Genomic DNA, 11,650 nt, shown 5'->3' on the forward strand with positions numbered 1-11,650 from the left:
GAGTACGAGAGGCAAATTCGATTCTGGGTCATTTTCTTTTTAAATTGTGTTTTCATTTTGCTGCAGATTGGCGCCGCCCATGTTAGAGCACTAAAAATTGCGATGCCCCTGCAAGAGGTTCGCATGTGCTTTAAACTATACTTCGAAGTTCGTGGGCTGTGCAGAAAGCGGGGGGGGGGGGGGGGGGCACCTGCGAAGAAAAAAGAAAAATGGCAGCCCGATCCTCAAGCATGGTTACACGACTGCAGCGTTCTACGTCCTTGAATTACTTTTACACTCGATGAAATGAATTCTTATTGCTCTCGTTGAACTAGCACTGCTTTTTATTGTAACATTGTTTAGAGAGTTTTCGCAGACGGCCTAGTTTGATCACAGCTTTGGCACGACGAGATTTTATCGCTTCTTAGAAGCGTTCTTCGCTCATTAGGCTGGCATGCCGACCGTCCAGCCGTGCTCGCCACAACTGGTCTTCCCTAAAGATGAGGCGCGTTCAGTGGCACTTGTCGACGACAAAAAAAGAACGTTGTTCGGCGCGCAAAAGATAAATAAACAAAAACAGCATATGCACGAAGTGGATGATTAGTGGGGTGAAGCCTCAATCCATTCATCCACCCGTCAGGGCAAATATTCATCCATGCGTCCACAACGTCCTATCACACTACAGCGCGCATTGAATGGGCGAACGCTTCGCCCCACTCAGCGTATCATTTACTCCGTGGATATGCTGGCTACGCTGGATATAAGGATGACCGATCAAGTTATGCTATAAAAAGCTTCGTTCCTAAAAGCAATAAAATCACGTGGCGCTACGCGTCGCAGCTGTGCCAACGCACCTGTAATTATTCTCTAAACAGCGTCGAATTTAAATCAGCGGTAGTTCCACGAAAGGAACAAAAAAGTACCCCATTTATTTGCATGCAACCCGTGAGCGCAGAATGCAGCGTTCTGATTTCGCTTGTGGAGTTGGTTGTCTGTTTATATTAAATGTGTAGCATTTTTTCTTCGCACCTACTCGATTGCAAATCAAGCGTGGGCGGCGCCGTTGACACTGCCACTGCACATGCTGCCGTTTCCTGCCTAATTTTCTTTTTTTCATCTAATGTGCAGGAGGGCACGCATCAGTATGACATATTCCTCAAATTAAAAGGAAGAAACAAGACGATGTCTCTTCCTCTAACAGGAAAAAACTACAGCATTGACATAGAGTCAATTGTATAAACTTTAATCAGTCGGCAAATAATTACTTGATCACTGCTATTGAATCAAACATTCATTTTGACTTCCGCTCCAAAATTGTCTCTCCTCAATGCAGAAGGCCAGTGACGCATGCACGCAAGGTAACCACACGAACGCCGCAGCATGAGCGCGTCAGTAAGAAATAATACCCGCTGGAGAGGAACGGTCGCTGAGCCGACCAAACTCGGCACTCAGCATAAGTAACTGTCTTGCTCTCTCCTCGAAATGTGCCGGCGCCGTCAAGTCTGGTGCCAAAGCCGCGCTCTCAAAGCGTACAACGCTTCGCACACACCAGCGAGGCTGTTTCTCTTTCTAACTACCTCCCGTGGGGCTGCAGAAGCAGGTGGCAGGGAGGAGGTCTAGACTAATTGATTGATATGTGCACGGGGTTTAACGTCCCAAAACCACCATATGATTATGAGAGACACCGTATTGGAGGGCTCCGGATATTTCGACTACCTGGGATCCTTTAACGTGCACCCACATCTGAGCCAACTGGCCTACAACATTCCAGCATCTATCGCAAATGCAGCTGCCGCAGCCGAGATTCGAACCCACGAAATGCGGGTCAGCAGCCGAGTACCTTAGCCACTAGACCACCGCGGCGGGGCAGGTCTGGACTACGTCGAGACTGAATGTCACCGGCTCTGCAACGACCACGGGCTGTTTACAGGAGTGCTTTTATCATTTATGGTCACCCATCCACGCTGTGAGTTCTACGATGTTCAGTCGATATGTCGGGGAATGTAAAAACATACATCGAGGTGTTTTGCTTGTTGGAGAAGAACGCCGCACGCGTTCACAGTTTTGTGTATCTTGTATGAAACACTGCGCGTTTCGCAGCAGTGGCAATGCACACTTTTTATTCTTCAGTAGCCTACCTCGAGGAAGACATGGTATTCTGAAAGAGGCCGTTCAGCCGCAGGTGCAACCCTTTGATTTGAATGCACTAGAAACTACTGTGAATGAACACGATACTGATAATGTCATTGTGCTAGCAAAATATAATCGAAAGACAGATGATGAAAAAATGGTAGGATGATAACTAAAACAACTTACTGTAAAGGACGTGGGGAGTAAATGTAGGTCGGCTAACGTAGCTTTTCACAATGTTCCGGCGAAATGACTAATCACAATAATATGTGGCCCAATCACGGCACCTAATTATCTAAAGCGTATGTGGAATTCGGTTGGCCAGCTGATAAATATCAGTACGCAATAAAATAGCAATACGACCTCTAAGGATAAGAATGCAATGTAATTCATTCATGACAATTAGCCTAGTTCTCACCTATATACGCGTCTCCAGAAAGGACGAATGCTAGAATGCTTCTGTCACAGACGAAATAGTACCTTCATACAATGATCTATACAAGGAAATTCCAGCAGCTGCCCTGATTTCATTCGCCAATTTCACCAAAATAAAAGCCCCACCTGAAAAAATACTTGCTCTCGGTTGCAGCGACAAGATTTGTCGGTGGTGATTTTTCGCTCACACGCGAGAAAAAAAAAAACATACGCTCGCTGAAATCTCGCGCACTCTGTTTTCTGCCGTGGTCTCTGCCTCTCGAGAAACCTACATTAAACCCGCCCTCTAGCGGTAGCCGGGCGCGTGAGGCAAGATTAGCTAGTTTTGCTGGGGAGCACGGTGATTGGGACGGCCGGAGAGAACAACGCCGCACGCCTGCAATCTCGGAGGACATGTAAAAAGTCTACATGGCGTCACTTGGAGTGTTCGCTAGATGGCCGTACCTGTTTTGTTAATGAAAGATGCACGATGTTATACTAGGACTGACGTCACATATGACGCGTGTCATTGGTGGAAGGCAATCGTTCGATTTAGTGCGGTGACGTACGCTAGGGGGAGCGTTGTAATAAAATTCGTTCGCTACCAAGATCCTGTCATACGAGAGTGGGGGGCCCAAGTGGCATGGCATACACACACAGTGTTTCTCACGTCTAAAATGATGATACACGGAAGATTCACGGTTTACCGATCATTTTCTCCGGAGCTTCTCCCACTCATCATCCTTCACCCCGTGGATATGCTGTCATTTGTTTTAGGTTTAAAGTGAACATAGCCACTGTGCTCGCCACGACTTTTTTTTTCTCAGAAATTGTGAACGTTATAGTGGATGGTAGACCACGTGGGTGCTATGTAAATAATTTCGTTATATTCGTTGCTAAATGTGTTTCATCGATTAGCTTCTGTATTTATTTAATTTCCTGCAAAGCATCACGTAACATTGGTGAACGCGATCAGTGGCATTATGTCTCCTATCAAGCTTTTAACTTCATGAGACTATATTTGAGAAAATAGGAGCCGGCATGTTACATGTGTGTTACTACTTTTCGCGCAGTTTAAATGGGGAATGGTAGTGATAGCGTCTATATAAAAATCAATAAAACTGAGCGATTGGACATTGAAGTGGTAAAATAATTTTATTCAACATTACTGGCATTTGAATTTAGGAGCATGCATGGACAGCCTTGCGTAAAATTATCTTACCCCCATCCCACAGCAGCACATATTGACACATATGAAGTTTAAAGCATGAAAACACTATGCTGCGTCGAATATGTGTCCCTGCCAACCACGCTGGAGCGAATGCTGTGGGTCAGCGGTCACAGGTTGAACTCTGTCGCCGTACTTCACTGGAGGCAGAATGCTGGATGCTTGTGTTGTGCACTATTATTACACGTTAAAACACTATGTTTAGCACTCTCATCCATCGCCTAAGACTAGCAACTGCTTACACAAAGCACTTACTTTGAATACACCCTGCACCATTAAAAGCAATTATGTGCGTGCTCAAGGTAACGAGGATGGGTCTGTGCTCGACTATCCCAAACACGAGACACAGATGGCGACTCGAGAACACACTCATCACCCTCGCTCCCTTATTAATACTGCCAACGTTACAAGGGTCTATGCAGATATAGATGAACAATCACATACAGTTCAATAAGAAACATTCACGCGCCATAAGTGTGAGCATCATTTCAAGCCCAATGCTTACTCTAAGGATCTGCAAAGAATAAAAACAAGAAAAAACTAAACGCACAAATTCACTCGCCGCATTTATGGGGTGTCGTTTATTATAAGTAATAAAGAGCGCTGAATGACCTGAATAGGCAAGTGTAGGGAGCTTGCTTAAGAACGCAGTAAGAAAACAACAGAAAACCAGTGAATTCGGCATCATGTTTCATTCTCTAATTACTTGAGGGAAAAAATGGCAGCATATCCACCAAGTGAATGGTGGAGAGTGAGGCGAAGCATCCGTCCATCCATTCGTTTTTGCTTCCGTCTGTCCATGCGTCCATCTGTGTGACCGCCCGTGCGTCCATCCGCCCGTCCGTGCATGTATGCGTCTGTTCGTGTGTCCGTCCCTGCATTCGTCCATGCGTCCATGCGTACATGCAGCCATCCGTGCGTCCGTCCATGCATCTGTCTGTGTGTCCGTTCGTCCATCTAGTCAACAATCGAAGTACAACCATCTCCCATCTTTTCATCATATATTCCCCATATAGAAGCACCACCATCCAGCGGACATTCCATTGACTAAACGAGAGGTGGCACACGCACACTTTCTTACGGCTTGCACTCTGTGTCTACTTCCCACCTTTAACCTACTCGATTTTATGATATAGACAAGTTCACTGTATTCATGGCACTGTGGCCCAATGCTCGCTAAACCTTTCTAAAACCAGGGACGTTACGACCAGCGAGTATAACGAAGCAATCCTTTCTTGTCAAATAGTGCTCAATGTACTTGCCAATGACTGCTAATGGAGAATGAGCGATAGGAGAATTCGGCTTTTTGTTAACGCGCACGCTGCAAATGTTTTATTTTTCAACAACGCACAGGAGAAATCTCCCACCTGCACCACCTTGCAGGTCAAAACGTAAGACTGGTTACACTCTACTACGACTACGACTACTACGAGTGACGAACGAGTGCCGCTTTAAGGAGCTTCGCTCCTAAAGAATTGGCAGATCCCACGTACAGTGGGAATCGATAGTATGCGAAGCACGAATGAGAAATGTTTATATGTCACTTTAAAAACCGCACAAATTTACGAGGCGAAAAAAATTATACCGTCCATGACTTCCACGTCACGTGATACCAAATTTAGTATCTGTAACGGCCGCGGGCAAACTACGAGCGTGGCATGTTATCACGTTCTTACTTGACACGCGTGTCAGGATTATCATGTTTGCACCAGTCATATACTTCGTATTCCATTGCGGTCACGTAACACCAAACTTGGTATATGTGAAGCTAGTTAATGGCTGCGAGCACATCATCAAGGGCCCATTATACCCCAATGTAGCGTTGACGCGCGCGCACGCTAGACACAGCGACGCTACGTTAGCAAAACGCGAACACTCTATAGGCTGACGCCATGCGCGACCAGCGTCAGTCGACACGGCCCGACAGCAACCAGCGCGAAATGCGACATGCTGCATTTCACGCCGATGCGTTCCCACACAACACTGCGTCTCCGTTGTTTAGTGACGAAGGCACGCCGGACGCGCTGAAACGCGCATGCGTGAAAGCAGCGCAGTGTGGTGCACGCCTGCGATATTGCAGGACCAAGGAGGATTGAAAAAACTGCTGAAGTGGAAGTGATTGCGCAGAAGTAAAGCCGTTCGTCTGGCAAGATGGCGGTTGTGGTGGCCATCTTACTAGGGGCATGATAAAGTATCACCGTTCAGCGATTAATAACGAAGCGTTTCCCTCGCACGCCCAACGAGTTTAATGCGGGAACTTTTTCGGGTCACATAGTGCTCCAAGTGCGTCTTCCAGTTTCTAGTTTTCCTTAGTGAGGCTCTAGTTGGAGGCAAAGCCCCGCCGCGGTGGTCTAGTGGTTAAGGTACTCGGCTGCTGACCCGAAGGTCGCGGGTTCAAATCCCGGCTGCGGCGGCTGCATTTCCGATGGAGGCGGAAATGTCGTAGGCCCGTCTGCTCAGATTTGGGTGCACGTTAAAGAACCCCAGGTGGTCGAAATTTCCGGAGCCCTCCACTAAGCCGTCTCTCATAATCATATGGTGGTTTTGGGACGTTAAACCCTACAAATCAATCATCTAGTTGGAGGCAAAGTTCTTTGAAAATTCAGTTATTCACACTCTTTTCTGCGTGTTATTTCGTCGGGAACAACTATCTTTTAAACTAGAACTAACGTAGCATTTACATAAAATATCAAAGCCACCTAATTTTTAGGTAGGCACTATCAGAAAAGAACATGTTTCCACAATTTTGGCAGCGGCATAAAGTGAGTTCACTTCTGCTGGCAAGGCATTGCGGGAGCTTCCACTCCAGCAATTTTTTTTTAATCCTCCTTGGGCAGTACCGGCGCCTGGCGTCGCAACGCCGGCATGACGCGACCAAAGCAACGTCGATGAGCACGCGCACTGCGTCACGTCAAAATGTATTGGCGTCTTGATTGTGGCATGTAGTCATGTTCTCACATGACACGCATCTCATGATTATCATGTTTGCGCCAGTCACATACCTTCGTAATTCATTGGCGTCACGTAATATCAAATTTGGCATTTGTCAGGCTAGCGAAACGGCCGCGAGCGCATCATGAGTTTGGCATGTATATATAGGGGTACGACGCCGCATCTAGGATGGGTGACTCACGACCACTGCTGTTACAGGTTGCGGTTATCTGGGTTGCTTGCTCCTGGGTCCCCGGATCCTGCGAGCTGGCTGGCACCGACCGCCTGCCTCTTCCTTGGCCTACCGAAACCCTTCTGAAGCCTAACTTGGATGAAATCGGCGCCTCAATCTGGCAACGCGGAACTTCCGTATTGCCTCATGACGTCAACTGGAAAGTATATAAGCGCCATCCTTCAGCCGCCTACTTTGGGTACGACGCTTCATCTGAGATGGGTGACTCACGACCAATGCTGTTACAGGTTAGTTATATGAGGGGTGCTGCCTGTACCAAGTGTTATCATTCCTGTCTCATTGCGGTGTCGTGCCCACCAGAGTTTTGCGATGTGCTGAAGCGAGTGTTGTGTTTGCCGTATAAGTTGTGCTCTGATGCCTTGAGGACATTGCTTATGCTTTCTGGTGACGTCGAGTCGAATCCGGGACCAATGAGCAAAACTGAAGCTGGTTCGTTTGCTTCGGCATTAGAAACAATAAAAAAACTTGAAGCTGATCACACCGCGATGTCAGCTGACCTGAAACGACTAAGGGGCGAGCACGAGACTACTAAAAATGAGATCAAATTACTCCATGCTAAAATCGCTGCCCTCGAGGCAACAATTCCTTTGCGAAATAACGCAGGAGGATCCACTGACAAAGCTCTGCTGCATGTTTCAGATCGGCTGACGGAAATCACGTCTAGATGCGACAATGCTGAAATAGGCAGCGGCGGTCAAACCTTCTCTTCTTTGGAATTGAGGATAGCGAACCAGAGGATTGGGCCCAGTCCGAGGAAAAAATAATTAACTTTTGTTCTGAACGACTCGACATAACAACAACTAGTGCACAGTTTGAACGGGTTCACAGGCTTGGCAGAATCACCGAGGGAAAAAACAGACCAATAATTGCAAAACTAACCTTCTTCAAAGATAAACAGCAGATTTTGTCCTCTGCACGGAAACTAAAAGGTTCACCGTTTTCAATCGGCGAAGATTTTTCGCCGGCGACGCGACAGGCCAGGCGCAAATTAGTGAGCTTTGCCAAAGCCCAAAATAAGGCTTTCAAAGTGTCAGTTGACAGGTAGCACATTGATAAAAAAACATACGTCTATGACATCAACACGGACGCGGTTGTGCTATCAAGCAGATAGCTAAAGTCGAACAAGTCCTTGCAAGATCCCAAGGTGACTTCACTTCATACCATTCCTACATTATCGCTGTCATCTACTAATATCCGCAGCCTGGTGCCGAAACGAGATTTAGTCTGCTCATTTCTAGATGACAGCGACTGCGACATACTTGCCCTTACTGAAACGTGGCTAAACCCTGATATCACCGATATCGAAATTTTTCCCGATCGTAACAACTTCCACGTATATCGAAATGACCGTAAAACTAAGCGTGGCGGAGGTCTACTTCTTGCAGTAAGAAAGACTGTGCAATCATATGCTATCAATGTTCACTCTGATTTAGAAATGATCTGGGTTGCCTGTGTTACAAAGTTCATCACACTACTTATCGGCAATTGCTACCGGCCCCCTGATTGTTCCATTCATTTGTAGACGACTTGCGCAGTAGCATAGCCCAGGCCACTAATTTATGTCGCACCGACGCCATCTACATTTTCGGCGACTTTAACTTTCCCGAAATAGATTGGATCCAATTGTGTTCCTCTTGCCGCAATTCCACGGAATTTATAAACCTTGCGTTAGATTTTAACCAATCTCAAATAGTAAACCAACCTACGCGCGGCTCTAACATCCTTGACCTAATTCTTACGACAGTTCCTGAAACAGTAGGTACCGTTCTTAACATAGATGGTTTTAGCGACCACAGCCTCCTCCAAGTAACTATTAACATTGCACTACCTTGCCCCGCCGCGGTGGTCTAGTGGCTAAGGTACTCGGCTGCTGACCCGCAGGGCGCGGGTTCAAATCCCGGCTGCGGCGGCTGCATTTCCGATGGAGGCGGAGATGTTGTAGGCCCGTGTGCTCAGATTTGGGTGCACGTTAAACAACTCCAGGTGGTCTAAATTTCCGGAGCCCTCCACTACGGCATCTCTCATAATCATATGGTGGTTTTGGGACGTTAAACCCCACATATCAATCATTCCACTACCTTTCTCCGGCACCGACCACAAAAATATTCGCGACTATAGTGAGGCCAATTACAGCCAATTTTACGCCGAACTCAAAATTTTTTACAATGACACATTCCTACCCCTTTTCGATCGTCGTTCAGTAAATGATAACTGGGTGCTGTACCGAGATAAACTATGTACACTAACTATTCAGTATGTCCCCCTCGTAAAAGTGAAAAACGATAAAACAAACCCATGGTTTACGAAATCTCTCAGGCAACTCAGAAATAAAAAGAAACGTTTATACCGCACAGGTAAACGCCATGACACGCCCCCCGCGTGGCAGACATACAAGAATATTATGAAAAGCTACTGCGCGGCAGTACAATCTGCTAAACTTAAATATAATTCTGTCGATCTACCTTCCCTCTTGAAATCAAATTCCAAGAAGTTCTGGTCACTTGTTTCTCCTCAACAACATGGCCAACAAATATCTTTGCTAGATGACGACCATGTCCCTCTTTCAGATAGCCATTGCACATCAGCATTTAACGCAATTTTTTCATCCGTTTTCACCCTGGAAGACCATTCCGACGTACCCTACGTTCCCGAACTTGACATTGCATACATGGAACCTATAGAAATAACTGCCGAGGCTTTACTAGTTAATAACCTCAAGCTTTCCACTTCAGCCAGCATCGACGACATTAATTCTAAAATTCTCAAAAACACCGCTTCCGTTTCTGTTAACATTCTGTATCACCTTTTCAGGCAATCTTTAGCGACAGGTCAACTCCCTTCTGACTGGAAAATTGGTAAAATAGTGCCTGTGTTTAAAACCGGTAATAAGCATTTACTCGAAAGTTACCGTCCAATTTCTATTACATGTATATGCTGCAAACTTCTTGAACACATAATCACTTCCCATGTTTTCCGACACTTAGAATCAAACAATTTCTTCTTTCTGAACCAACTTGGATTCAGAAAGGGTTTTTCTTGCGAAACACAGCTGCTAGAACTAACAACCGAGCTGCATTCCAATATGAACAGTAACCTTCAGACTGATTGTATCTTCCTCGATTTTTCCAAAGCCTTCGATCGCGTAGCCCATTGCCGTTTCATTTCTAAATTATCTGCCCTCCGATTGGACTCTCTTACCCTATCTTGGCTTCGCAACATTCTTTCCCTTCGTCAGCAGTTTACTATAATTAACAATTCCCCTTCCCCTCTTTCCCACGTAGCTTCTGGCGTTCCACAAGGGTGCGTCCTCGGCCCCCTACTGTTTTTAATCTATATAAATGATCTGCCAAATAACATATCTTCCTGCATGCGTATTTTCGCAGATGATTGCATAATTTACCGTCCTATATCATCCCCCGACGACCACTTAAACCACTTAACTCTACAAAGCGACCTTCACCGAATTATTGACTGGTGTAACAAATGGTTAATGTCCCTGAACACGGAAAATGTAAAATAATCGCCTTTACGCGCAAACAAAACGCTTGCACTTTCCACTACACTATCAATAATCCTGCACTATCACAGGCATTATCCTATAAGTATCTTGGTGTTCATTTCACACCCAATCTCTCCTGGTCTCACCACATCACCACCATTAGCGCGAAAGCCTCCAAGTCCTCAGGATATCTACGCCGTAATTTACATAGCTGTCCCGCTCACGTCCGTCAACTAGCCTATCAAACCTTTGTCCGTCCCCTGCTTGAGTTTGCCGCTCCTATCTGGTCCCCTTATCACAACTACTTCATTAACATGCTTGAAGCTATTCAGAATAGGGCGGCCCGTTTCATTTCACGCAATCATGACTATTGCAGCAGCATAACGCAAATTAAAAACAATCTTTCTCTTCAACCCCTGAGCACTCGTCGCGACATTTCCCTTCTTTGCCTCTTTCACAAATACGTGTACACCAACAGACCCCTCCCACTCCACCTCGATGTTCCTTCCATTACTTCACGTAGGTTGCATAATCACTTCAGTTTCAAGCGATTATACGGGGCAACTGATTCATTCAACTCATCTGCTCTTCCTCGCGCCATACGTTTGTGGAATGGTCTTCCAGATAACATCGCATCTGTATCAGACAATAATTCTTTCCGTCAGTTGCTGCTTACTCTCTTTTCACAATAGACTTGCCACTGTTCTGCACATTTTTTTGTTTTTTTTTTGGTGTCGCATTTTGTGCCCGATTATGTTTGTTGCACACTGGAAATGTTTTCTGTATATGGGCATAGGTTCTGCGTTTTTTGGTGCTTTTTCTATTGTATGTTCTGCAAGTTATAAACAAACTACGGCACGTCGTTGAGGTAAAGCCAGCTGGCTATCTTTGGTTGATGTCGCCTTCATATGCTATAATGACTGTATTCGGTTCCCACTGTCGTGTGTGCACTATGAAATCGCCTTTTCTTTTTTCTTGTTATCGCCTGTTAACTTCAACTTATATTGCAATCCGTGTCATATTTTCATTGTGCTGATACGCTTTGTAACGCGTGAATTAATTTTGTGTGATCTGTAAAACATCACCAATTACCCCCCTTACTCAATGTCCTGTAAAGAGCCTGTAAGGAATTTTAAATAAATAAATAAATAGATATGTTGTTACATGACACGCATGTCGTTATTATCATGTTTGGATGTGTCATTTAGCTTTGATT

The 11,650-nt window shown here is 45.6% G+C and overlaps 1 non-coding gene across 1 annotated transcript; it reads left to right on the forward strand.

The window, feature by feature from the left end:
- The first annotated feature begins 6,091 nt into the window (after window positions 1–6,091).
- On the forward strand, window positions 6,092–6,164 carry TRNAS-GCU (transfer RNA serine (anticodon GCU)). The gene has a single exon. It is a non-coding gene; the product is annotated as a tRNA-Ser (tRNA).
- The last annotated feature ends 5,486 nt before the right edge of the window (window positions 6,165–11,650 follow it).

The sequence above is a fragment of the Rhipicephalus microplus genome, chromosome 5, assembly GCF_043290135.1.
Source record: "Rhipicephalus microplus isolate Deutch F79 chromosome 5, USDA_Rmic, whole genome shotgun sequence".
Taxonomy (NCBI): Eukaryota; Metazoa; Arthropoda; class Arachnida; order Ixodida; family Ixodidae; genus Rhipicephalus; species Rhipicephalus microplus.